A 25,184-nucleotide genomic window follows, 5' to 3' on the forward strand; every position below is an offset into this window, starting at 1 on the left:
GGGGGTCTCTGAGAGGGATGGAGGGTAGTTTAGTAGGGGTCTCTGAGAGGGATGGAGGGTAGTTTAGTAGGGGTCTCTGATAAGGATGGAGGGTAGTTTAGTAGGTCTCTGAGAGGGATGGAGGGTAGTTTAGTAGGGGGTCTCTGAGAGGGATGGAGGGTAGTTTAGTAGGGGGTCTCTGAGAGGGATGGAGGGTAGTTTAGTAGGGGTCTCTGAGAGGGATGGAGGGTAGTTTAGTAGGGGGTCTTTGAGAGGGATGGAGGGTAGTTTAGTAGGGGGTCTCTGAGAGGGATGGAGGGTAGTTTAGTAGGGGTCTCTGAGAGGGATGGAGGGTAGTATAGTAGGGGTCTCTGAGAGGGATGGAGGGTAGTTTAGTAGGGGGTCTCTGAGAGGGATGGAGGGTAGTTTAGTAGGGGTCTCTGAGAGGGATGGAGGGTAGTTTAGTAGGGGTCTCTGATAGGGATGGAGGGTAGTTTAGTAGGGGGTCTCTGAGAGGGATTGAGGGTAGTTTAGGGATGGAGGGTAGTTTAGTAGGGGGTCTCTGAGAGGGATGGAGGGTAGTTTAGTAGGTGTCTCTGAGAGGGATGGAGGGTAGTTTAGTAGGAGGTCTCTGAGAGGGATGGAGGGTAGTTTAGTAGGGGTCTCTGAGAGGGATGGAGGGTAGTTTAGTAGGGGGTCTCTGAGAGGGATTGAGGGTAGTTTAGTAGGGGGTCTCTGATAGGGATGGAGGGTAGTTTAGTAGGGGGTCTCTGAGAGAGATGGAGGGTAGTTTAGTAGGGGTCTCTGAGAGGGATGGAGGGTAGTTTAGTAGGGGTCTCTGAGAGGGATGGAGGGTAGTTTAGTAGGGGGTCTCTGAGAGGGATGGAGGGTAGTTTAGTAGGGGGGTCTCTGAGAAGGATGGAGGGTAGTTTAGTAGGGGGTCTCTGAGAGGGATGGAGGGTAGTTTAGTAGGGGGTCTCTGAGAGGGATGGAGGGTAGTTTAGTAGGGGTCTCTGAGAGGGATGGAGGGTAGTTTAGTAGGGGGTCTCTGAGAGGGATGGAGGGTAGTTTAGTAGGGAGTTTTGAGAGGGATGGAGGGTAGTTTAGTAGGGGTCTCTGAGAGGGATGGTGGGTAGTTTAGTAGGGAGGTCTCTGAGAGGGATGGAGGGTAGTTTAGTAGGGGGTCTCTGAGAGGGATGGAGGGTAGTTTAGTAGGGGTTCTCTTAGAGGGATTGAGGGTAGTTTAGTAGGGGTCTCTGAGAGGGATGGAGGGTAGTTTAGTAGGGGGTCTCTGAGAGGGATGGACGGTAGTTTAGTAGGGGGTCTCTGAGAGGGATGGACGGTAGTTTAGTAGGGGGTCTCTGAGAGGGATGGAGGGTAGTTTAGTAGGGGTCTCTGAGAGGGATGGAGGGTAGTTTAGTAGGGGTCTCTGAGAGGGATGGAGGGTAGTTTAGTAGGGGGTCTCTGAGAGGGATGGAGGGTAGTTTAGTAGGGGTCTCTGAGAGGGATGGACGGTAGTTTAGTAGGGGTCTCTGAGAGGGATGGAGGGTAGTTTAGTAGGGGTCTCTGAGAGGGATGGAGGGTAGTTTAGTAGGGGGTCTCTGAGAGGGATGGAGGGTAGTTTAGTAGGGGGTCTCTGAGAGGGATGGAGGGTAGTTTAGTAGGGGGTCTCTGAGAGGGATGGAGGGTAGTTTAGTAGGGGTCTCTGAGAGGGATGGTGGGTAGTTTAGTAGGAGGTCTCTGAGAGGGATGGAGGGTAGTTTAGTAGGGGTCTCTGAGAGGGATGGAGGGTAGTTTAGTAGGGGGTCTCTGAGAGGGATTGAGGGTAGTTTAGTAGGGGGTCTCTGAGAGGGATGGAGGTTAGTTTAGTAGGGTTCTCTGAGAGGGATGGAGGGTAGTATAGTAAGGGTCTCTGAGAGGGATGGAGGGTAGTTTAGTAGGGGGTCTCTGAGAGGGATGGAGGGTAGTTTAGTAGGGGGTCTCTGAGAGGGATGGAGGGTAGTTTAGTAGGGGTCTCTGATAGGGATGGAGGGTAGTTTAGTAGGGGGTCTCTGAGAGGGATGGAGGGTAGTTTAGTAGGGGGTCTCTGAGAGGGATGGAGGGTAGTTTAGTAGGGGTCTCTGAGAGGGATTGAGGGTAGTTTAGTAGGGGTCTCTGAGAGGGATGGAGGGTAGTTTAGTAGGGGGTCTTTGAGAGGGATGGAGGGTAGTTTATTAGGGGGTCTCTGAGAGGGATGGAGGGTAGTTTAGTAGGGGTCTCTGAGAGGGATGGAGGGTAGTTTAGTAGGTCTCTGAGAGGGATGGAGGGTAGTTTAGTAGGGGGTCTCTGAGAGGGATGGAGGGTAGTTTAGTAGGGGGTCTCTGAGAGGGATGGAGGGTAGTTTAGTAGGGGTCTCTGAGAGGGATGGAGGGTAGTTTAGTAGGTCTCTGAGAGGGATGGAGGGTAGTTTAGTAGGGGGTCTCAGAGAGGGATGGAGGGTAGTTTAGTAGGGGGTCTCTTAGAGGGATTTAGGGTAGTTTAGTAGGGGGTCTCTGAGAGGGATGGAGGGTAGTTTAGTAGGGGGTCTTTGAGAGGGATGGAGGGTAGTTTAGTAGGAGGTCTCTGAGAGGGATGGAGGGTAGTTTAGTAGGGGGTCTCTGAGAGGGATGGAGGGTAGTTTAGTAGGGGGTCTCTGAGAAGATGGAGGGTAGTTTAGTAGGGGTCTCTGAGAGGGATGGAGGGTAGTTTAGTAGGAGGTCTCTGAGAGGGATGGAGGGTAGTTTAGTAGGGGGTCTCTGAGAGGGATGGAGGGTAGTTTAGTAGGGGGTCTCTGAGAGGGATGGGGGGTAGTTTAGTAGGAGGTCTCTGAGAGAGATGGAAGGTAGTTTAGTAGGGAGTCTCTGAGAGGGATGGAGGGTAGTTTAGTAGGGGGTCTCTGAGAGGGATGGAGGGTAGTTTAGTAGGGGTCTCTGAGAGGGATGGAGGGTAGTTTAGTAGGGGGTCTCTGAGAGGGATGGAGGGTAGTTTAGTAGGGGGTCTCTGAGAGGGATGGAGGGTAGTTTAGTAGGGGTCTCTGAGAGGGATGGAGGGTAGTTTAGTAGGGGGTCTCTGAGAGGGATGGAGGGTAGTTTAGTAGGGGGTCTCTGAGAGGGATGGAGGGTAGTTTAGTAGGGGGTCTCTGAGAGGGATGGAGGGTAGTTTAGTAGGGGTCTCTGAGAGGGATGGAGGGTAGTTTAGTAGGGGTCTTTGAGAGGGATGGAGGGTAGTTTAGTAGGGGGTCTCTGAGAGGGATGGAGGGTAGTTTAGTAGGGGTCTCTGAGAGGGATGGAGGGTAGTTTAGTAGGGGGTCTCTGAGAGGGATGGAGGGTAGTTTAGTAGGGGGTCTCTGAGAGGGATGGAGGGTAGTTTAGTAGGGGGTCTCTGAGAGGGATGGAGGGGAGTTTAGTAGGGGTCTCTGAGAGGGATGGAGGGTAGTTTAGTAGGGGTCTCTGAGAGGGATGGAGGGTAGTTTAGTAGGGGGTCTCTGAGAGGGATGGAGGGTAGTTTAGTAGGGGGTCTCTGAGAGGGATGGAGGGTAGTTTAGTAGGAGGTCTCTGAGAGGGATGGAGGGTAGTTTAGTAGGGGTCTCTGAGAGGGATGGAGGGTAGTTTAGTAGGGGGTCTCTGAGATGGATTGAGGGTAGTTTAGTAGGGGGTCTCTGAGAGGGATGGAGGGTAGTTTAGTAGGGGTCTCTGAGAGGGATGGAGGATAGTATAGTAGGGGTCTCTGAGAGGGATGGAGGGTAGTTTAGTAGGGGGTCTCTGAGAGGGATGGAGGGTAGTTTAGTAGGGGTCTCTGAGAGGGATGGAGGGTAGTTTAGTAGGGGTCTCTGATAAGGATGGAGGGTAGTTTAGTAGGTCTCTGAGAGGGATGGAGGGTAGTTTAGTAGGGGGTCTCTGAGAGGGATGGAGGGTAGTTTAGTAGGGGGGTCTCTGAGAGGGATTGAGGGTAGTTTAGTAGGGGTCTCTGAGAGGGATGGAGGGTAGTTTAGTAGGGGGTCTTTGAGAGGGATGGAGGGTAGTTTAGTAGGGGGGTCTCTGAGAGGGATGGAGGGTAGTTTAGTAGGGGTCTCTGAGAGGGATGGAGGGTAGTATAGTAGGGGGTCTCTGAGAGGGATGGAGGGTAGTTTAGTAGGGGGTCTCTGAGAGGGATGGAGGGTAGTTTAGTAGGGGTCTCTGAGAGGGATGGAGGGTAGTTTAGTAGGGGTCTCTGATAGGGATGGAGGGTAGTTTAGTAGGTCTCTGAGAGGGATGGAGGGTAGTTTAGTAGGGGGTCTCTGAGAGGGATTGAGGGTAGTTTAGGGATGGAGGGTAGTTTAGTAGGGGGTCTCTGAGAGGGATGGAGGGTAGTTTAGTAGGTGTCTCTGAGAGGGATGGAGGGTAGTTTAGTAGGAGGTCTCTGAGAGGGATGGAGGGTAGTTTAGTAGGGGTCTCTGAGAGGGATGGAGGGTAGTTTAGTAGGGGGTCTCTGAGAGGGATTGAGGGTAGTTTAGTAGGGGGGTCTCTGATAGGGATGGAGGGTAGTTTAGTAGGGGGTCTCTGAGAGAGATGGAGGGTAGTTTAGTAGGGGTCTCTGAGAGGGATGGAGGGTAGTTTAGTAGGGGTCTCTGAGAGGGATGGAGGGTAGTTTAGTAGGGGGTCTCTGAGAGGGATGGAGGGTAGTTTAGTAGGGGGTCTCTGAGAAGGATGGAGGGTAGTTTAGTAGGGGGTCTCTGAGAGGGATGGAGGGTAGTTTAGTAGGGGTCTCTGAGAGGGATGGAGGGTAGTTTAGTAGGGGTCTCTGAGAGGGATGGAGGGTAGTTTAGTAGGGGGTCTCTGAGAGGGATGGAGGGTAGTTTAGTAGGGAGTTTTTGAGAGGGATGGAGGGTAGTTTAGTAGGGGTCTCTGAGAGGGATGGTGGGTAGTTTAGTAGGAGGTCTCTGAGAGGGATGGAGGGTAGTTTAGTAGGGGTCTCTGAGAGGGATGGAGGGTAGTTTAGTAGGGGTTCTCTTAGAGGGATTGAGGGTAGTTTAGTAGGGGTCTCTGAGAGGGATGGAGGGTAGTTTAGTAGGGGGTCTTTGAGAGGGATGGAGGGTAGTTTAGTAGGAGGTCTCTGAGAGGGATGGAGGGTAGTTTAGTAGGGGGTCTCTGAGAGGGATGGAGGGTAGTTTAGTAGGGGGTCTCTGAGAGGGATGGAGGGTAGTTTAGTAGGGGTCTCTGAGAGGGATGGAGGGTAGTTTAGTAGGAGGTCTCTGAGAGGGATGGAGGGTAGTTTAGTAGGGGGTCTCTGAGAGGGATGGAGGGTAGTTTAGTAGGGGGTCTCTGAGAGGGATGGGGGTAGTTTAGTAGGGGGTCTCTGAGAGAGATGGAAGGTAGTTTAGTAGGGAGTCTCTGAGAGGGATGGAGGGTAGTTTAGTAGGGGTCTCTGAGAGGGATGGAGGGTAGTTTAGTAGGGGTCTCTGAGAGGGATGGAGGGTAGTTTAGTAGGGGGGTCTCTGAGAGGGATTGAGGGTAGTTTAGTAGGGGGTCTCTGAGAGGGATGGAGGGTAGTTTAGTAGGGGGTCTCTGAGAGGGATGGAGGGTAGTTTAGTAGGGGTCTCTGAGAGGGATGGACGGTAGTTTAGTAGAGGTCTCTGAGAGGGATGGAGGGTAGTTTAGTAGGGGGTCTCTGAGAGGGATGGAGGGTAGTTTTGTAGGGGGTCTCTGAGAGGGATGGAGGGTAGTTTTGTAGGGGTCTCTGAGAGGGATGGAGGGTAGTTTAGTAGGAGGTCTCTGAGAGGGATGGAGGGTAGTTTAGTAGGGGTCTCTGAGAGGGATGGAGGGTAGTTTAGTAGGGGGTCTCTGAGAGGGATGGAGGGTAGTTTAGTAGGGGGTCTCTGAGAGGGATGGAGGGTAGTTTAGTAGGGGTCTCTGATAAGGATGGAGGGTAGTTTAGTAGGTCTCTGAGAGGGATGGAGGGTAGTTTAGTAGGGGGTCTCTGAGAGGGATGGAGGGTAGTTTAGTAGGGGGTCTCTGAGAGGGATTGAGGGTAGTTTAGTAGGGGTCTCTGAGAGGGATGGAGGGTAGTTTAGTAGGGGGTCTTTGAGAGGGATGGAGGGTAGTTTAGTAGGGGGTCTCTGAGAGGGATGGAGGGTAGTTTAGTAGGGGTCTCTGAGAGGGATGGAGGGTAGTATAGTAGGGGTCTCTGAGAGGGATGGAGGGTAGTTTAGTAGGGGGTCTCTGAGAGGGATGGAGGGTAGTTTAGTAGGGGTCTCTGAGAGGGATGGAGGGTAGTTTAGTAGGGGTCTCTGATAGGGATGGAGGGTAGTTTAGTAGGTCTCTGAGAGGGATGGAGGGTAGTTTAGTAGGGGGTCTCTGAGAGGGATTGAGGGTAGTTTAGGGATGGAGGGTAGTTTAGTAGGGGGTCTCTGAGAGGGATGGAGGGTAGTTTAGTAGGTGTCTCTGAGAGGGATGGAGGGTAGTTTAGTAGGAGGTCTCTGAGAGGGATGGAGGGTAGTTTAGTAGGGGTCTCTGAGAGGGATGGAGGGTAGTTTAGTAGGGGGTCTCTGAGAGGGATTGAGGGTAGTTTAGTAGGGGGTCTCTGATAGGGATGGAGGGTAGTTTAGTAGGGGGTCTCTGAGAGAGATGGAGGGTAGTTTAGTAGGGGTCTCTGAGAGGGATGGAGGGTAGTTTAGTAGGGGTCTCTGAGAGGGATGGAGGGTAGTTTAGTAGGGGGTCTCTGAGAGGGATGGAGGGTAGTTTAGTAGGGGGTCTCTGAGAAGGATGGAGGGTAGTTTAGTAGGGGGTCTCTGAGAGGGATGGAGGGTAGTTTAGTAGGGGTCTCTGAGAGGGATGGAGGGTAGTTTAGTAGGGGTCTCTGAGAGGGATGGAGGGTAGTTTAGTAGGGGGTCTCTGAGAGGGATGGAGGGTAGTTTAGTAGGGAGTTTTGAGAGGGATGGAGGGTAGTTTAGTAGGGGTCTCTGAGAGGGATGGTGGGTAGTTTAGTAGGAGGTCTCTGAGAGGGATGGAGGGTAGTTTAGTAGGGGTCTCTGAGAGGGATGGAGGGTAGTTTAGTAGGGGTTCTCTTAGAGGGATTGAGGGTAGTTTAGTAGGGGTCTCTGAGAGGGATGGAGGGTAGTTTAGTAGGGGGTCTTTGAGAGGGATGGAGGGTAGTTTAGTAGGAGGTCTCTGAGAGGGATGGAGGGTAGTTTAGTAGGGGGTCTCTGAGAGGGATGGAGGGTAGTTTAGTAGGGGGTCTCTGAGAGGGATGGAGGGTAGTTTAGTAGGGGTCTCTGAGAGGGATGGAGGGTAGTTTAGTAGGAGGTCTCTGAGAGGGATGGAGGGTAGTTTAGTAGGGGGTCTCTGAGAGGGATGGAGGGTAGTTTAGTAGGGGGTCTCTGAGAGGGATGGGGGGTAGTTTAGTAGGGGGTCTCTGAGAGAGATGGAAGGTAGTTTAGTAGGGAGTCTCTGAGAGGGATGGAGGGTAGTTTAGTAGGGGTCTCTGAGAGGGATGGAGGGTAGTTTAGTAGGGGTCTCTGAGAGGGATGGAGGGTAGTTTAGTAGGGGGTCTCTGAGAGGGATTGAGGGTAGTTTAGTAGGGGGTCTCTGAGAGGGATGGAGGGTAGTTTAGTAGGGGGTCTCTGAGAGGGATGGAGGGTAGTTTAGTAGGGGTCTCTGAGAGGGATGGACCGGTAGTTTAGTAGAGGTCTCTGAGAGGGATGGAGGGTAGTTTAGTAGGGGGTCTCTGAGAGGGATGGAGGGTAGTTTTGTAGGGGGTCTCTGAGAGGGATGGAGGGTAGTTTTGTAGGGGTCTCTGAGAGGGATGGAGGGTAGTTTAGTAGGAGGTCTCTGAGAGGGATGGAGGGTAGTTTAGTAGGGGTCTCTGAGAGGGATGGAGGGTAGTTTAGTAGGGGGTCTCTGAGAGGGATTTTGGGTAGTTTAGTAGGGGGTCTCTGAGAGGGATGGAGGGTAGTTTAGTAGGGGGTCTCTGAGGGGGATGGAGGGTTGTATAGTAGGGGTCTATAAAAGAGGAATGGAGGGTAGTTTAGTAGGGGGTCTCTGAGAGGGATGGAGGATAGTTTAGTAGGGGGTCTCTGAGAGGGATGGAGGGTAGTTTAGTAGGGGTCTCTGATAGGGATGGAGGGTAGTTTAGTAGGGGGTCTCTGAGAGGGATTGAGGGTAGTTTAGTAGGGGTCTCTGAGAGGGATGGAGGGTAGTTTAGTAGGGGGTCTCTGAGAGGGATGGAGGGTAGTTTAGTAGGAGGTCTCTGAGAGGGATGGAGGGTAGTTTAGTAGGGGGTCTCTGAGAGGGATGGAGGGTAGTTTAGTAGGGGGTCTCTGAGAGGGATGGAGGGTAGTTTAGTAGGGGTCTCTGAGAGGGATGGAGGGTAGTTTAGTAGGAGGTCTCTGAGAGGGATGGAGGGTAGTTTAGTAGGGGGTCTCTGAGGGGGATGGCGGGTAGTTTAGTAGGGGTCTCTGAGAGGGATGGAGGGTAGTTTAGTAGGGGGTCTCTGAGAGGGATTGAGGGTAGTTTAGTAGGGGTATCTGAGAGGGATGGAGGGTAGTTTAGTAGGGGGTCTCTGAGAGGGATGGAGGGTAGTTTAGTAGGGGGTCTCTGAGACGGATGGAGGGTAGTTTAGTAGATGGTCTCTGAGAGGGATGGAGGGTAGTTTAGTAGGAGGTCTCTGAGAGGGATGGAGGGTAGTTTAGTAGAGTAGTTCATATCCTATTGTGCAGTACACTGTGTCTGGTTTGTTGACATTATTCCCAAAATATATTTTTTTATAGCTGAAAAATGTATAGCTATAATTGACTGTCTTACTTCTGTAGATCTCCATACAACCAGCTGGATGTGACAGAAGTTACTGAAATTGAGATTGTTTAATATGCCTCATCTTATTAATAATTAGACATACAGTATATATTAGAAAAATAATGATATACCCAGATGACTGACTGGTTGGTTGGTTGATGGAATAGTTGATTGATTGATTAATTGGGTCCAATTCAGGAAGTAAACTAAAAGTCCAATTCAATCAATGACTTCTCAAGTCAGTTCAATGGAAATGCACTATAGCTGATAATGGCACACATGCATAAATATGGCAGAATTCAGATATGACATCATTATTTTAGCATTATCCACTGAATTTTTTAATTACGGCGCACGACATGGTTCAATGAAGCACAATCTACTTTTTGAAATTTCTGGCGTCTTGAAGCTAACATTTATATTATGTATATTGTGCTAATGAACTCACAAAGAAATATTAATGGAGAGCAATGCAAAATACGCTGAACTTAGCCAAACAAAGAATGTGTGGTAAGTGCATGGAGGCCGCCATCTTTATGGACCTCCTCTATTGTCACATCTATTTTCTATGCAAACTTGCTAAATGTTAACAAAAGATCACTGGACAAATTAATGGAAACCTAGCTATGGAGAGGGATGGAGGGGTAATGTATCTCCTTTTGTCCAGTACACTGTCTGGTTTGTTGAAGTTATTCCAGTCTTTGTCCACTCGATGGCGATGTGCTGCAGCTGGTTTCTATACGGTGCTGTAGAAGACTATAGAAGACTGATGTAGGCTCTGCCTCAGAAGGGCTCTGTGGTTCTATCCTCTCTTCTGGTGAAGTGTACTCTTTGTCTCCTGGATGGACTTCTTCTCCTCCTGCTACTGCTGGTACTGCTGCTCCTGGTCTCCCTGCAGTGTCGTGGATTGATGTCACCTTCAGAGATGGAAGAGGGCTGTGGTTCTGGCCTCTCACCTGCTGGAACATTCACTAGGCTGTCAGCTTCTAGAACAACAACCTGTTAGGAGATGAGAAATCACAATGTAAATTATCACTTGTTTTATCCTGTGAAAACATAGATAAATAATTGAAAGAGAGGATATCTGCAGTAGCTGTTCTTCTTTAGTGGATGGAGGTGTTTTGCCAGATATGATCCATCCTACAACAACTAACACACCAACGAAGAACACCCCAATAACACTGCCCACAATGGTTCCAACTGGTGATGCTGCAGTTTGCCCATCCTTCTCTTCGCTTCTTGTGATTGGTCAAAAGACCAATTAGTGGAAAAAATATCAAAATTGGTCTGTCTGTCTAAACACAGCCTTTGTGTAGAGAGAGAGTAGTTCACTGGGTTATAATCCACCCACTAAAATGTAAGAACAAAATAACTAACCAACAAACAATACAATACAAATCAATACGCAATACAATTGCTGTAGCTGCAGATAAGATCCATCATCATTACACCATATCATTGTTTAAAAAGCTGTTACAATAATACACAATTAAACTATGATTCAATAAAATATATTTGTTTTAGTAAAAAAACAAGAGAAAAATCCTTCATGTACAATGTGTTATTGTGTGTGTGCTTGTGTGTTTTTGTGTGTGTTTGTAAGTGCATGCATGTGTGTGTGTGTGTGTGTGTGTGTTTTTGTTTGCATGTATGTGTGTGCGTGTATGTTTGTGCATGGCTCTGTGTGTGTGTGTGTGTGCATAATCCATGTCCACAGGTTTCTCCTGCTCCTCCTCAAGGACCTGTAACATATCACCACACAAAGTTATTTATCCCTCCATCTCCCTCAAGGACCTGTAACATATCACCACACAAAGTTATTTATCCCTCCATCTCCCTCAAGGACCTGTAACATATCACCACACAAAGTTATTTATCACTCCATCTCCCTCAAGGACCTGTAACATATCACCACACAAAGTTATTTATCCCTCCATCTCCCTCAAGGACCTGTAACATATCACCACACAAAGTTATTTATCCTCCCATCTCCCTCAAGAACCTGCAACATATCACCACACAAAGTTATTTATCCCTCCATCTCCCTCAAGGACCTGTAACATATCACCACACAAAGTTATTTATCCTCCCATCTCCCTCAAGGACCTGTAACATATCACCACACAAAGTTATTTATCCGTCCATCTCCCTCAATGACCTGTAAGTTATCACCACACAAAGTTATTTATCCCTCCATCTCCCTCAAGGACCTGTAACTTATCAACACACAACGTTTTTTATTGGTATAATTTAAACAGGTAGAGTATACTTTGATATACTTTGGGCTCCCGAGTGGCGCAGCGGTCTAAGGCACTGCATCTCAGTGCTTGAGGCGTCACTACAGACCCCCTGGTTCGATTCCAGGCTGTATCACAACCGGCTGTGATTGGGAGTCCCATAGGGCGGCGCACAATTGGCCCAGCGTCATCCGGGTTTGACCGGTGTAGGCCGTCATTGTAAATAAGAATTTGTTCTTAACTGACTTGCCTAGTTAAATAAAGGAAAAATAAATATCAGAGCAATATTTTCATAAGTATAATACAGGTGCAGCATCTTAATTTGATCACTCTGCTGTTGCAGGAAATGTCCTGCACAGCAGGAAATGCAAACTCGTAGTGTATTCAAGATCTAAAAAAGGCTTCTAAAGTTTGTAATTTCCACTAGAATTTAAGACTTGATTTTCCCTAACTACAAATGTATCAAGCCCTACAAAAATGTCCATTAATTATAATACATACAATACTTCGAATTTCCTTTTGCTGCAGGATTATTTTCTTTCTTTGAGAAACTGGTGAAATTAAGATCCGTCACCTGTATTAGTGTCAATAGCATATGGCTATTAGTCTTACCTGGGGCTGTGTGTGGCTTCACTTAAGAAAATACAATCTGCCGCTGGTGGGGTTGCTTTTTCTGTAGGAGGACGAACATCAGCATAATACGATACTTATATACAGAATAATATCCAGAATAATATCCAGAATAATATACAGCTATTCAATATGGGGTCAAAGAGGAGTGAGGTTCTGATAGGGGGAATATGGAGGGAGGGATGTCTAGTCTTACCTCTCTTCTTATTGGCTTTGACCTTCTTTTGGAGGTCACCCTCAGCATAGGTCACATCAACAGGTCCAGCTGCTGCTGACAATGGACATTTCCAGTCAACAAATGAAGGAATTAGCTTAATACATATTCTACCTCTTCATCACAAAATCAGAAATTACGAATTAAGGTTTTAATGACTGCCAACCTGTAGAATGGGTCTTACCTGTGGTTTCCCCTGTCTTCACCTCAGAGTAGACAGGATTTTATTTTGGATAATCTCTCTTTACTGAGGAGGAGGAAGAGGAGCAGAGAACTTGTAAATATATTTATATATATGTACACATTGTAACTCATCTTAGATCCACTGCTACATTTCTTTCTCAATATATGTCACAGTTGAGAGTCACCTTTCTTTTTCTTGTCCAACTTGTTCAGTTGAATCTGGACGTAAGTCACATGACTTGGTCCAGCAGCAGAAGCACCAGCAGCATCTGAGACATAATACACAAACACCTCCACTTAGTCAAACTCTACATGTCATATTAAATGAAGAGAAGCAGGCTACTACACATTCATACGGAAAACATTACATTACACTACCATTATCATTGTTGTCTGAGGGATTGATCGTATCGTAGATCGAAAAAGAGAGAAATCTTAGTTTGGTTATTCCTCAGCTTGCCTATGAACATATAGTATGATAAGATGTTGTATACAAAGTGGATGTTGATGAGCCAGTGTATGAGGTTACAGAGAGAGGAGAGTGGTAGAGGTCTGGGCTGAGAGACTGACCATGCTGCTGATGTGTATACCCAGTATCAGGAGCCTGGCCCTGGGTAGATCCTTGGTCCTGTTGGGGGTCCTGGTTGGTGCTCTGGGGCTGAGGGGGCCTACAGGGAGAGAGATACTCAGCATAGGAAGCACAGAGAAGATGTTATACTGTACGTATCAATATAGTTGAGAGAAAGGTGTCGTCACCAGAATATTCTGTTGAACTAGAAACATTGTGTTATGTACTGAACTTTCTTCAAATATTTATATTATATTTAGACATTTCTCTCCTAAACATGTAACTGAATGTTTTGAATTAAATGAGAAATTGTAAATGTCTCACCTTTTGCTGTTTTGATATCTCCACAGCAGGACCAGGAGAATGACCAGTAGAACACCAGCAACAACCAGACCCACAACCACTCCTACTAGGACTGATGTAGAGGATCCAGGAGCTACGACTGGAGAGACTGGAGAGAGAACAGCACAACACCATCAGACTCTGAGGCAGAAAAGAAATAAAGTAGTTTAATTCCTGTATGTATCTGAGTCTGATGACTTGGAGATCAGAGATGATAAGAGAGGGATGAAATGTTTTACTCTGTTCTCCTCACACACGGTCAGGGAGAGCAGCTGATAAGCAGCAGTAAGGTACGGCTCACTGTGACAGGTAAGGGTCTCAATCACAACCGTGCCCTGTTTTAAATGTGCACTCTGTAGGATTTATGCTAGATTTGCCTCTAGGGGCGCAAGTGAGACAAAATGCAATCATTGGACATAAGTGACCCTCCACACCCAGAAGTAAAAGTTTAGGAATTTCACATTTTGTACATGTCACTAGTTTGATAGCCTATTTATTATAGGCAAAACTGTTCTTTCTAATCATTTCAAAATGTTGCTAATTTTTATCTCTACATTATTCAAATTTCATTGCACGTTTTGTTTTTGTAAAATGTGGTATCTATTCACAAGACCTTCCTTTGTTTCTGTTCAAATGTCCAGAGCGTCTCGTTGAGCCTAGTGTTTGTAAGGTCTTCAGCGTTTTGAAGGATGGCCACTGTGTGATGGCTCTTCAGTGCTCCTCTACAGTGAAGGACACCAGCTTTTCTTGGGAGCCAGAGGCTTTGTTTGACGGCTCCTTCTGGAGGGGGAGTCCCAACGCCAACATATCTGTTGTCTGGTCGTCTTACAGCCCCAACAGAAATGTCACCTTCATCTGTATTGCCAGCAACGGGCTCACTAACGCCTCTAGGGTTGTGAGGGAGACATGCCAAGGTACAGTCATTTCTAGGGTCAGGATTTATTTATGTAACACATGACCTGACCAGGAAAAACTGGTGTATTCATGAACCTTTGGGCAGGGAATTCTTAGGCCAGCCAGCTATGCAGTAAGACAGGGAGGAATTATTGTAGATGCTGGTGAAGCTTGCGGTTGAATTTGTGAACAAAGTGAGGCATTATTTGTGTTCTTACCTTGTTATCACACTCTTTTGTTCTCTCCTATGTCCTCAGATGAACAGCCCAAGCCTGACGTGGTGGTGGAGGGGGAGACCCGCATCCCTGGGATCGTAATGTTGCTCTTAGGATTTCTGTTTGGATGTCTTTTAACATATATTTTCAGAGGTGAGTGGGAGTTAAAAATTACAACAAATTTTCATTTTTATCAAATTTCACAGTGTCTTGTGTATCAATAAACGCTCCCTTAATTTAAGTTCTAGCTGAAATGAAGACGTGTTACAACCTATATTTTGTTTGCTAGGTGCAAAATAGAAGATATCACTGACTGCCTTGTTTTATGTTTGTCATAGAGTCCTTCACATGCATTTACATTTACATTTTTGTCATTTAGCAGACGCTCTTATCCAGAGCGACTTACAAATTGGTGCATTCACCTTATGATAGCCAGTGGGACAACCACTTTAAAATATATCACTTTTTTTGGGGGGTGGGGTAGGGGGAGGGTAGAAGGATTACTTTTATCCTATCCCAGGTATTCCTTAAAGAGGTGGGGTTTCAAGTGTCTCCGGAAGGTGGTGAGTGACTCCGCTGTCCTGGCGTCGTGAGGGAGCTTGTTCCACCATTGGGGTGCCAGAGCAGCAAACAGTTTTGACTGGGGGTCACGCCAAGGTTCTTTGCACTCTGGGAGGAGGACACAACGGAGTTGTCAACCGTGATGGCGAGATCATGGAGCGGGCAGTCCTTCCCCGGGAGGAAGAGCAGCTCCGTCTTGCCGAGGTTCAGCTTGAGGTGGTGATCCGTCATCCACACTGATATGTCTGCCAGACATGCAGAGATGCGATTCGCCACCTGGTTATCAATCAGGTTCAACAAGTAAGCAGCTTTACTTTAGAAACAACTTCCTCCTGTGCACGGACATCAAACAGCTCAACGTCTAGTTGTGATTTACGTTTGGTTGAGTTGTCAACTAATGTGAATTCAATGTGAAATCAACCCCCAAAAATCTATATGTCATTGGATTCATGTCTAAGGTTGGTGAAAAAAATATGAAAAGCCTTTACATTACAGATTTTTTTCAAATCCAATCACTTTTCCACGTTGCTTCAATCTCCTCACATAGATTGTTTTGGTTGAAATGACGTGGAAACAATGTTGATTCAACCAGTGTTTGACTGTTTGACCAGTGGGTATGTACATCAAATGTCTATACCAAGGTTTGTTGGTATTTTTTGGTGTTTTTACAGGCGTCGAAGCATCAACAAGGTCGGTACTACACTTTCGGGATAAAAAAAACTCCAGCCTACCGATAGAAAGGAGCTGAACATCGTAGTCGACAAAGTGCCTGAAGAAGAGCACCTGCCCTGACTGAAATGTCTCCCTGGCTCCCCCACTCAAGGTACTGCCTATACATACTGCCTCAATGCCTTATCATCTGAAGCTGTTGAATCCAATCGCCCAAGAATCTGCCAGATCCTTTTGTTTTTGTGATAGTTTTTTTTAAAGTTCTTAAATGAAAGCGCTTTATAAAATACATATATTATTATTATTGTTATGTATAGAAGAGGATAATACACCTGAAATACAAAAATGTAATTTATGTTGTAATTCATGTTTTTCTATCACTTAAAGGTAGCCTTTCTCAAATACTGCACTTTTGTGACTGTGAATCATTATATGATTTCTGCGTTATGATTTCTACAAATCATTATATTTATTAGGATGTTCTCTCCTTTTTCTCAATATGTAAAGACAGTATTATTGTTTTAAGGTCTATTCATTGTCTGATTTCACACAATAACAAAATATAGTTTGAGCATATTTTGAATTGATGGGAATGTGGCCTATGTGATTTCTACAAAGCATGTCTGTGGAATGTAAAACTTTTTACTGTACAATACACATCTAAACTACAATACAAACAAATCAATTGTTTTCAACGCTTGTAGAGTCCCACAGAATCACTGGTAATCTTTAAGAATATATTTTTGTATTGCTATTAGTTGTTATTACGCAAATATAAACAGTTAATGCAACAATAGAATGCAATAGAACCTAGGAAATAGTTATGTAACTCTGAATATCTGGAAAATAACAAGTTGTACCACATAATGATCATGAACAGACGAAGATTCTAGTTCTGAACAAGTAAGCAAAACAAAACAGAAATGTGCAGGTCGTGATGAAATGAAACAGTAACATCTATGTACAGAAGGTAAACATGAAGGATGCTGAGGATGCAGAGGGTTCTATATCTATAGATGCCCAGATTATGACCACATCCTGTTCAGCTCACAGTACTTCCTGGTTGGAAGAAGAAGGGGCTTCTGGCTGGCGTCCAAATGTGATCTTGTCATACAGAGTCTGCGGCTAAATGTGACAGGCAACCAAGAAGAAACTGTTTCAGCATTATGAAATGTAGACAATTTCCAAGTAGACTACATAGTCTCCTATTCACGCAGAGACTGTTTTATTTTATTTATGTTCAAAGATATCAGGTATGACCATTCATGTCTCGCTCTCACCGTGTTCAGTTTTGGGACAGCCAGATCACCTACTGTCTCATAGATGGACATTGCCTGACTGTTTGATCTTGTCTGGAATATATACAGAAAAAGGTACTTAAACCTCTAAACAAAATGGATGAACATTGCACAAAAACACTGCCTATCAGCAATTACAATACACAGTATAGTGGAATACAGTACACATACATGGTTGTTCCATGAAAACAGTGCTTGGACATCCCAGTCTCCATAGTAACCACTTTATACATATAATCCAGAGGAACATCCCTTTGATATTTTATGTATAAATTGTACATTTTAATTTTGAAAGCCTGTTATATTACATGATCTGCCCTTTAGACCATGTGGAGAATTGAATAAATCGGATTTTCGATCAGAGGCAGTAGGGATGACCAGGGATGTTCTGTTGATAAGTGTGTGAATTGGACCACTTTCCTGTCCTGCTAAGCATTCAAAATGTAATGAATACTTTTGGGTGTCAGGGATGTGTATGGAGTAAAAAGTACATTATTTTCTTTAGGAATGTAGCGGAGTAAAAGTAAAAGTTGTCATAAATATAAATAGTAAAGTAAAGTACAGATACCCAAAATGACTACTTAAGTAGTACTTTAAAATATTTTTACTTAAGTACTTTACACCTCTGCTGTGTCCATATTGTCTGTGAGTTTCTAGTGGATAGACCATATGGTTCAAGATAAACTAGCCTAATTAATTTTAAAAAGCATCTAATCAACAATGGCCATATTTTCAATTAACTCTGTAACTCTTCCAGCTATTAACTTTTTTCACAAGTGCCACCAGTTTGACCCCACATTTTTTTTTTTAACAAATATAAAGGATATTTATGCTAAAACCCTCATATAAAACATTGTTTTGATTTTTTTTCACAGCTTTGTGATTCAATTTAATTATTTTAAATCATCTTATTTAGTTATTTCATATATTTTACGTGATAAGGCCACACAAAGGGCCAGAGATAATTACAGACACCTGTGATCATCTGAAATACCAAAAGGGGCTCTAGTTGTCTAGTGATAAATTACATACAATTCTTGAAAGTTACCAAAATTCTGGTAGTTTACTCCATACTTACATCTTTCATTCTTGTGTTGTCAGTTAGATCTGCTGTTTATGACAAGAACAAAATATCAACCAATAAGATAGATACTAAACAGGATATCCACAAACATACCCAATAATTAATACATTACACACTTCTGAAGTTTCACACTCGCTTTCCGATTTCCATAATATCCCTAAGCCCAACATTTTGAACAAAATATCTAATTATGCTTATGCCACATCAGAAACATCCTAAGAATACATCCAAAGCCTAAAATGTCCCTTTAAGTATAGATGAGGCCCCTATGCTGTACAAACCCGTGTTACAGCGGCCCCTGCAGCAATACACTGCCACAGCTACAGTGAGGATCAGCACCACAGCGCCACCTACTGGTACCCCGATGTAGATCCAATACCGGGCCAGCCATGTATCATACTCTATAACACAGATGTGATTAGACTGGTGTTTCTTAAACCTGGTCATGGAGACCCAAAGGGGTCCACGTTTTCTTTTTTGCCCTAGCACTAACACACCTGATTCCACTAATCAACTCATCATCATACCTTAGTGGAATCAAGCGTGTAGTGTTAGGGCAACAACTAAATTGTCCCCAGGACCAGGACTAAGAAACACTGGATTAGACCAGTGGTTCCCAACTCCAGTCCTCTAGTACCCCCAACAGCACACATTTTATGTTGTAGTCCCAGACCAAAAAAACTCGGAATTAACTCAATGAGGGCCTGATGATTAATGACAAGTAGAATCATGTGTGCTTGTCCCGGGCTACAATAAAAATGTGTACTGTTGGGGGTACTGGAGGACTGGAGCTGGGAACCACTGGATTAGACTCTGCAATATGCTAAAGCCTACAGAGTTCTATATTATATCTCCCCAATGTAATCACATGTATTACATAATACTGTATATTATATTTGACAACATAAGCACAGAAGCACACTGTATGAAAAGTGTATGGAGTGGATTATTATGATATTTGGTTACCTGGGGTTGTTGTGTCATTACTACACTTTACTGTTGTAGATGCAGATTTCCAACTGACTGAGTCGGAGGCGTTGCAGGTTACACTGATGTCTCCGTCTGCTGGTGACAGAGAGAAGTGTATCTGCTGGTCGTCCCTGTACGTCTCATTCCCTCTCTCCCAGGTGTAGGAGAGGTTGGAGCAGACTGACACGTTGCACAGCAGCCACACTGAACAGGACTGGTTGGCCAATAGCTACATCTTCTTCTGGATCGCCACCTTGGATATCGGCTCTGAGAGAGAGAGAGAGCGAGAGCAAGAGAGAGAGAGAGACAGAGAGAGAAACAGACAGACAAACACAGAGATAGAGAGAGAGAGAGAAACAGAGAGAGAGAGAGAGCAAGAGAGAGAGAGAAACAGAGAGAGAGAGAGAGAGAGAGAGAGAGAGAGAGAGAGAGAGAGAGAGAGAGAGAGAGAGAGAGAGAGAGAGAGAGAGAGAGAGAGAGAGAGAGAGAGAGAGAGAGAGAGAGAGAGAGAGAGAGAGAGAGAGAAACGGAGAGAGAAACACAGAGATAGAGAGAGAGAGGGGGGGAGACAGAGAGAGAGAGAGAAACAGAGAGAGAGAGAGAGAGAAAGAGAGAGGCAAGAGAGAGAGAGAGAGAGAGAGAGAGAGAGAGAGAGAGAGAGAGAGAGAGAGAGAGAGAGAGAGAGAGAGAGAGAGAGAGAATCATTCTAAATGGACCATACCTTCAGGAGATAGACAATACAGGATAAAACTTTGGAATAACACAAAGCAGCCTACCATGGATCTGAAGATGGATGGTCATGGTTGGAATCTGGTAAGGGTAGGCAACAACACATCTGCCACGCTGATCCTCAACACGGGGGCCCCTCAGGGGTGTGTGCTTAGTCCTCTCCTGTTCTCCATGTTCACCCACGACTGCGTGGCCAAGCACAACTCCAACACCATCATTAAGTTTGCTGACGACATAATGGTGGTAGGCCTGATCACCGACAATGATGAGGAGGAGGTCAGAGACCTGGCAGTGTGGTGCCAGGACAGCAACCTCTCCCTCAACTTGAGCAAGACAAAGGAGATGATCGTGGACTACAGGAAAAGGAGGGTCGAACATGCTCCCATTCAAATCGACAGGGCAGTAGTGAAGCGGGTCAAGAGTTTCAAGTTTCTTGGTGTCCATATCACCAACAAACTATTATGGTCCAAACATACCAAGAAAGTTGTGAAGAGGGCATGACAACGCCTTTTCCCCCTCAGGAGACTGAAAAGATTTGGCATGGGTCCCCAGATCCTCATAAAGTTCTACAGCTGCACCATCGAGAGCATCCTGACCGGTTCCATCACCGCCTGGTATGGCAAGTGCTCGGCATCCGACCGTAAGGCGCTACAGCGGGTAGTGCGTACGGCCCAGTACATTACTGGGGCCAAGCTTCCTGCCATCGAGGACCTCTATACCAGGCGGTGTCAGAGGAAGGCCCTCAAAATTGTCAAAGACTCCAGTCCCCCAAGTCATAGACTGTTCTCTCTGCTACCGCACGGCAAGCGGTGCCGGAGCGCCAAATCTAGGTCCAAAAGGCTTCTCAACAGCTTATACCCCCAAGCCGTAAGACTGCTGCAAAATTAATAAAATGGCCACCTGAACTATTTGTAATGACCGCCCCCCGCTGTTTATTATCTATGCATATATTCACTTTACCCCTACCTTCATGTACAAATTACCTTGACTAACCTGTACCCCTGCACATTGACTCGGTACCAGTACCCCCTGTATGTAGCCCCATTATTGTTTATTTACTAAATATTTTCTTAACTCTATTTTCTTAAAACTGCAATGTTGGTTAAGGGCTTGTAAGTAAGCATTTCACAGAAAAGTTTACACCTGTTGTATTCGGTAACATTTGATTTGATTACGTGACTGCTTCACCAGTAGAGTCGCAGCAACTTTTAGAAGTTGTGAAAATGTTCAAATTGTTCACTAATTTGACGAAGAATCGTTGAAAACGTACTTTCCTGTGATCGTTAATGTGTGTAGTCCTTCGTTTGATGCGGCAGAAACTAGAAATTCCCCTGAGTCTTGCAGTGTCAGTTCTCTGATTGTTAAACTGAAGTTATTGTCGTTCATCTCTAGTCTCCCCTCAAACTGTGATCTTGGTAAGGTAAAGTTATCTTCAAATTCTGCAATGACCATTTTGTTATACTTCCACTCCATTGACTTTAAATCTTTCCTTTCTAAGCCTGAGGGTAGCTCCACTGAGTCCCCCACTCCATTGTTGAACAACATAGAAATACCCACACCTGAAACACACAAATACACAACATGACATTCTGACATCAATCAATGGTTACACTTACACTACAGGGCTGTTATTACTGTGTATTTATTATTCATGTAAGTACAGTGTAGAAAGTATTGTAGTTACTCATTGTTACACTGTACACAGTGTACCTACCGTGTGCCTACACAAATAATTACACAATAATATACTGCAATGTAAAGTGTTACCCATCAATGAATAGATAATAATGGATTTAATTTAAACAGCACTTTTCCAGGTTTCATTTATACTGTATGACATTTAAAATATCCACATTTAACATATCTTTACATATTTGAGTGTGTGGGTCCTATACTTTAGTTTATTAAAGTCCACTCCTCCCCCACATTCAGCAGAACAGGATGAGATTACAGGACAAGAGAAGTATGGGGTGGATCTTTATCAATAAATGCTCCTTGGCTCACGTCTAAGTACAAATCGACTATGTGGAAATGCAAACATTTTGGATCCATGAAAAGCTCTATATAAAAACCATGTATTATTATTATTATTACTATTATTACTACTATTACTAGTATCATTATTATCATTATTGTTATTATTATTATTATTATTATTATTATTATTATTATTATTATTATTGTTATTTGTATTATTATTATTGTTATTATCATTGTTATTATTATTACAATTAAATATATATATTTTTATACTATTATTACTATTATTTTTATTGTTACTATTATTTTTATTATTACTAATTTTACTATAATGACTATTATTATTAATATTATTACATAATGTTTTTACTGTGTAATTATGCACCAGAAATGCATCATACACTCCATGGGCAACAATCAATTATGTATTATTAAGCTTAAAAAAATGTCTTATTTCATTAATTATGAAAAAAAGAATGCAGTTACAATGACGCAAACTTTAATATGTAGGACATAACAGCAGTTGTTCTTGTCCTGCAGACAAGTTATTTGGTCACACTTTATTTGGATAGTACCATATATAGTGCATTCGGAATGTATTCAGACCGCATGACTTTTTTCACATTTTGTTACGTTACAGCCTTATTCTAAAATTGGTTCAATTGTTATTTTTCCCTCATCAATCTACACACAATACCCCATAATGACAAAGCAAAAACAGGTTTTTAGAAATGTGTACAAATTAATTACAATTTAAATACTGAAATATTCAGTACTTTGTTGAAGCACCTTTGGCAGCGATTACAGCCTAAAATATTCTTAGGTATGATGCTACAAGCTTGGCACACCTGTATTTGGGGAGTTTCTCCATTCTTCTCTGCAGATCCTCAGGTTGGATGGAGAGCGTCGCTGCACAGCTATATTCAGGTCTCTCCAGAGATGTTAGATCGGGTTCAAGTCTGGGCTCTGGCTGGGCCACTCAAGGACATTCAGAGACTTGTCCCAAAGCCACTCCTGCATTGTCTTGGCTGTGTGCTTAGGGTTGTTGTCCTGTTGGAAGGTGAACCGTCGCCCCAGTCTGAGGTCCTGAGCGCTCTAGAGCAGGTTTTCATCAATGACCTCTTTGTACTTTGCGGCGTTCATCTTTCCTTCGATCCTGACTAATCTCCCAGTCCTTGCCGCTGAAAAAAAACAACATAGCATGATGCTGACACCACCATGCTTCACTATAGGGATGGTGCCAGGTTTCTTCTAGATGTGACGCTTGGCATTCAGGCCAAAACGTTCAATCTTGATTTCATCAGACCAGAGAATCTTGTTTCTCATGGTCTGAGTGTCCTTTAGGTTCCTTTTGGCAAACTCCAAGCGGGCTGTCTTGTGCCTTTTACTGAGGAGTGGCTTCCATCTGGCCACTCTACCATAAAGGCCTGATTGGTGGAGTGCTGCAGAGATGGTTGTACTTCTGGAAGGTTCTCCCATCTCCACAAAGGAACTCTGGAGCTCTGTCAGAGTGACCATCGGGTTCTCAGTCACCTCACTGACCAAGGCCCTTCTCCCCTGATTGCTCAGTTTGGCCGGGCGGCCAGCTCTAGGAAGAGTCTTGGTGGTTCCAAACTTCTTCCATTTAAGAATGATCGAGGCCGCTGTGTTCTTGGGGACCTTCATTGCTGCAGACATTTTATGGTAACATTCCACAGATCTGTGCCTCAACACAATCCTGTCTCGGAGCTCTACGGACAATTCCTTCGACCTCATGGCTTGTTTTTTGCTCTGACATGCACTGTCAACTGTGGGATCTTATATAGAGACAGGTGTGTGCCTTTCCAAATCATGACAAATCAATTGAATTTACCGCAGGTGGACTCCAATCAAGTTGTAAACACATTTCAAGGATTATCAATGGAAACAGGATGCACCTGAGCTTAATTTCGATTCTCATAGCATACTTATGTAAGTAAGGTATCTGTTTTTTCATTTTTAATATATTTGCAAAAATTTCTAAAAACCTGTTTTTGCATTGTTAAAATGGGGTATTGTGTGTAGATTGATGAACATTTGTATTGATTTATTCCATTTTAGAATAGGGGTGTAACGTAAGAAAATGTGGAAAAATGGAGGTGATCTGAATACTTTCCGAATGCACTCATACTATCAACAAACTATCTGTTGAAAAGCAACTGCTTGCTAAGTTTAAGTAAAGGTTAGGTTTAGAATAATGGTTAGGGTAAAGGTTAAGGTTAGGATGAGAGTTAAAGTTAGAGTTAGGGCTAGGGTTAGGGTTAGTAGATAGTTAGTGGAAATGTTGTTGACAGTTATTGAACATCTACAAATCATCTACAAACTACCTACATGGGACTATCCAAATAAAGTGATAGCGAGTTATTTTTGCAAGGGACGCCTTAAAAACATTGGATACAATCCAGTATCACCTTAAATATAATGAATGACATGCATCTAGAACATGATCGTAAGATCTCCTGCTTTCCAGAGGCACTGCAAAAGCTATTGATCCAACCACACCATCACAGACGGAATGTGTTTCATAAAATAATGCATTATCAAAACACCATACATGTTTGTCTGAATATAGGCAGAGGTGTTATCACACAGTAACAAAGTAAATGTTTTGAGATATCCAACCAATCACTGACAAGGCACTTCCCAATCAACACACACCATGTACAAACCAACAAGGAAGTTAACCGTTGAACAGTTTTCCTACCTTTATTATGCAAGCAAGTACATGTAATAGATACAAAACATGAACAGGAGAAAGTGAAGAATCCATACAATACTAACCATAGTGGAGGATAGAGAGTAGGAGTATTCCCTGTTTGGAGAAGCAGGAGAGGGGACCACCAGACATCTCTGTTAGGTGCTGTGTGTCTGTTTCCTCTGGCTGTACGTCCTCCCTATCTCTCTGTGACTGACTGGTAGCTAGCTAGACTCACCAAAACACACAGAGAAGATCAATCAATCAATCAATTTTATTTTATATAGCCCTTCGTACATCAGCTAATATCTCGAAGTGCTGTACAGAAACCCAGCCTAAAACCCCAAACAGCTAGTAATGCAGGTGTAGAAGCACGGTGGCTAGGAAAAACTCCCTAGAAAGGCCAAAACCTAGGAAGAAACCTAGAGAGGAACCAGGCTATGAGGGGTGGCCAGTCCTCTTCTGGCTGTGCCGGGTGGAGGTTATAACAGAAAAATGCCAAGATGTTCAAAAATGTTCATAAGTGACAAGCATGGTCAAATAATAATCAGGAATAAATCTCAGTTGGCTTTTCATAGCCGATCATTAAGAGTTGAAAACAGCAGGTCTGGGACAGGTAGGGGTTCCATAACCGCAGGCAGAACAGTTGAAACTGGAATAGCAGCAAGGCCAGGCGGACTGGGGACAGCAAGGAGTCACCATGGCCGGTAGTCCCGACGTATGGTCCTAGGGCTCAGGTCTCTCAGTTGGCTTTTCATAGCCGATCATTAAGAGTTGAAAACAGCAGGTCTGGGACAGGTAGGGGTTTCGTAACCGCAGGCAGAACAGTTGAAACTGGAATAGCAGCAAGGCCAGGCGGACTGGGGACAGCAAGGTGTCAGCATGCCCGGTAGTCCTGACGTATGGTCCTAGGGCTCAGGTTCTCAGAGAGAAAGAGAGAACGAGAGAATTAGAGAGAGCATACTTAAATTCACACAGGACACGGGATAAGACAGGAGAAGTACTCCAGGTATAACCAACTAACCCCAGCCCCCCGACACATAAACTACTGCAGCATAAATACTGGAGGCTGAGACAGGAGCGGTCCGGAGACACTGTGGCCCCATCCGAAGAAACCCCCGGACAGGGCCAAA

General features: G+C 44.6%; 1 long non-coding RNA gene and 1 pseudogene across 2 annotated transcripts; both read right to left on the bottom strand.

The window, feature by feature from the left end:
* Nucleotides 1-9,220: 9,220 nt before the first annotated feature.
* LOC123483150 lies at nucleotides 9,221-13,067 on the bottom strand. Of its 2 annotated transcripts, none has more exons than XR_006658096.1 (6): nucleotides 12,922-13,067; nucleotides 12,600-12,697; nucleotides 12,215-12,298; nucleotides 11,829-12,093; nucleotides 11,615-11,675; nucleotides 9,221-9,764 (listed from the first exon to the last, which is right to left on the bottom strand). It is a non-coding gene; the product is annotated as an uncharacterized LOC123483150 (long non-coding RNA). The 2 variants fall into 2 exon arrangements; XR_006658097.1 differs by lacking the exon at nucleotides 12,922-13,067 and adding an exon at nucleotides 12,786-12,801.
* Nucleotides 13,068-16,126: 3,059 nt separating this feature from the next.
* LOC123483149 lies at nucleotides 16,127-24,292 on the bottom strand (annotated as a pseudogene).
* Nucleotides 24,293-25,184: the final 892 nt, after the last annotated feature.

This window comes from Coregonus clupeaformis, unplaced genomic scaffold, assembly GCF_020615455.1.
Source record: "Coregonus clupeaformis isolate EN_2021a unplaced genomic scaffold, ASM2061545v1 scaf0039, whole genome shotgun sequence".
In the NCBI taxonomy this organism is placed as follows: domain Eukaryota; kingdom Metazoa; phylum Chordata; class Actinopteri; order Salmoniformes; family Salmonidae; genus Coregonus; species Coregonus clupeaformis.